Genomic DNA, 3575 nt, shown 5'->3' with positions numbered 1-3575 from the left:
TCTGTCTGTCGGTGTTCTTCTGTCTGTGTGTCTGTGTTGCTCCAGCCAGCAGAACCTCCAGCTCCAGCCCTTTTTTGGTGTGTCCCTCAGCCTCTCTCTCTCTCTCTCTCTCTCTCTCTGCTCTGTGTGTGTGTTATTGTGTTTAGTTCTGTCTTTATTGCTCTGCTATCAAACTCACGTCACTCACAGCTTCTCTGAATACAGAAGTTGGTCAGTTTGTTCAAATGAAGATTAACTCTTCTCTGTCTGCTTCTCTTCCTCTGTTTACTCTTTCCTCTTTCTCTTTCTGTCCGTCTGCGCGGTTGTGAGCAACTCTGTTATACACTCATATCATACAATTCATCTTTAAAACTAAATAAATTCAAACAAGCTTAAAAACACATTTGATTTATGACACTTTTCACAGGCTTAATTTACAAACAGCAATAAAGTAAAGCAGTGTTTGCAGTGCAAATCAGTCTGTCACGATTGTATGTTAACACTGTTCATAAAGGTGTGTTATTATTATTCGTTTCTTATTATTTGACTATTTGTTTCAGGCTCACTGGAGGAAGAGGCCTGTAGGAGCGATCTGTGATGATGATGATGATGAAGATGATGTGTCCTCTGTCTCCCTCTAGAGGTGTGTTACACAAACACAATGGACCATATGCACGGATTACTTCCTTGTGTAGTCAAGCCAGCTCAGTCATTTCCGGTCAACTGTACTGTGTCGTAATAGGAGTGTACTTTGCTGGTTTTCTCTACATAATCCATTCACAATCAAAGAAAAGTTTTGTTTGTCTAAGAGGACCAAACATCCACGTATACCGTTTCAAGAATGATGCCACTTTAAAAAAAATATGCCAGTAAATGGGTTAAAATATAAGTCATTGCTATGATTGACAGTAATAACCGGACAAAACATCTGACAAGCTGAAGGCAAAAACAGAGCTGTGCATTAATGATTCAGACTAAATTGTGACCCTGGACCACAAAACCAGTCATAAGGTTAAATTTGTCAAAACTGAGATTTATACATCATATGAAAGCTCAATAAATAAGCTTTCTATTGATATATGGTTTGTTAGGATAGGACAATATTTGACTGAGATACATCTATTTGAAATCAGAAATCTGAGGATGCAAAAAAATCAAAAAGACTGAGAAAATCACCTTTAAAGTTGTCCAAATTAGGTACTTAACAATGCATATTACAAATCAAAAATTACATTTTGATATGTTTATAGTAGGAATTTTACAAAAAATCTTCATGGAACATGAACTTTACTTAATTTCTTAATGATTTTTGGCATAAAAGAAAAATCAAAAATTTTGACCCATGCAATGTATTTTCGGCTATTGCTACAAATATACCTCAGCGACTTAAGACTGGTTTTGTGGTCCAGGGTCACAATTTAGAATAACTAAACTACAGCAGCAACAAATTTGTGTTGGTTAAATATAGACTATATAATAGCTTTTACACTTCAAGATAACGCTTAAAACATGTAGTTATTCAATTATATAAAATATTTCAAATTCATATCAATTCATATTAAGTGCATTATTTAATTATTATACCATATAATATATTTAACTTAATTAATTTGTAGTGAACTATTATAAGTATGTAAATAATTCACCCTTATAGGCTGTTTGTGTCTGAGCTTATTTATTTATTTATTTTAATGACTTTCTGCACTTGCTATACTATATACTTCAGTGCGGTAAAAGTACTAGAATTTATTATACTAGTAATTTTATAATAAACCGAAAAGCAAGACGTCTTGAAAAAACTATGGAATTGAAATGGCAGCCAATGATTGATCCTCTGCTGCCATCTTCTGGTTGTATGGGTCATTTCATCTCATTTTCATCCTAAAAAAAGACATTGTTTTCTATTAAAAGACATTTTCCATCTGATCTTTATGATTGAAAAGTGAATCTTTGAAGTGAATGTTATTGCACAGCTGTAGAGTTGAAAAATAATAAAGGATTTAAAATATTACAAGATTTAAAAAACGTGTTCATGACTATGAAGGCTTTTACTGATTATCAAGAACACGATTAAGATGTCCTTAAAGAGAAATATAGCTAGCTAGCTAACATTAGCCTAAACACGTTATGATAGTGTTTAGCTGTTCAACTATAGGCTACAGGTCTCTCCTGGAATTTAAATGATATGTTGTTAAATAATATATAACTGAATGTTCATGCCGCTATCATTATTTACGATGTTGCAATTATTATTTTTCTCAGTTTCTGATAAGAATGAGGCAGTAAAGGAGTCTCAAGGGTGTTCACCTAATATATATATCACATATAAAATGGGCTTCAGCTGAAGTTTATGAGCTGCTTATCATTATTTGGAAGTTCTGAAGAACGCTTTGTGCATATGGTTAACTCACCCCTTTGTCATCCAAGAAATTTTGTTTCTTAAGGAAAACATTTTAGCAATGTTCTCCATATAGTGGACTTCAATGGTGTCCATGAGTTCTGAACCAAAATGCAGTTTAAATGCAGCTTCAAAGGACTCTAAACCATCCCAGATGAGGAAGAAGGGTCTTATCTAGCGAAACGATGGGTCATTTTCGAAACAAACTGACAATTTTACATGTTTTTTAAATGCTTTCAAATGCTAGTCTTGACGTGTCTTTGCAATGCGCATGCGCACTCCGGTTCAAGACAGTTATGGTTAACTCCCATCTCGTTCTCTTCTTCAACCTCTTTACCTTTTTTGTAAAGAGCGTTTTTTTTTTACACCAAACGCTAATGTAGTTACTCGCGCGAATAGATTATATACAAAGTCAACGCAAAGACGCGAATAGAGACGAATTTGCGATGCGAAATGCTAGACGCGTTTACATATTCGCCTCAAACGCTTCTTCAGTGCAAGTTCAAAAAGTATTTTTTTGTTTGTTTGAATTTTTATTTTATTTTTAATTCAATGCCACAAGAACAAGAGGTATAACATATTCATATCAAATTAACATTAGCTGCCAGAGAAAAAGAAGAAACAAAAGGAAAAAGAAAGAAATTAAATGACATAAATTTCAATGCATTACATGTTTTCACTGCTTTTTGTTTTTTGTTTATTCCAAGAGATTTACACACAATTTAAGTCGTTAATAAAACGAGAAACAAATTGGTTTACTCTGAGCCTAGTTTTTCGTATGTATATGGAATTTTCCTAATAAAATAAAAAAAATGTATAATATGCTGTTCTTTACAATTCAATCCTTCATTTTCTGTATAAAAAAGCACAGCGAACAGCTTTTTGACAATATTTGGCTGAGATACAACTATTTGAAAATCTGGAATCTGAGGGTGCAAAAAAATCTAAATATTTAGAAAATCACCTTTAAAGTTGTCCAAATGAAGTTCTTAGCAATGCATATTAGATATTACTAATCAAAGATTACGTTTTGATATATTTACAGCTTGCAATTTACAAAATATCTTCATGGAACATGATCTTAATATCCTAATGATTTTTTGGCATCATGGAATCAAATTCAATGTATTTTTATACCTGTGCTACTTAAGACTGGTTTTGTGCTCCAGGGTCATATATATCCTTATTTATTTCTATT

This window comes from Garra rufa, chromosome 23, assembly GCF_049309525.1.
Source record: "Garra rufa chromosome 23, GarRuf1.0, whole genome shotgun sequence".
Lineage (NCBI taxonomy): Eukaryota > Metazoa > Chordata > Actinopteri > Cypriniformes > Cyprinidae > Garra > Garra rufa.
Note: the sequence above shows the minus strand (reverse complement) of the source record.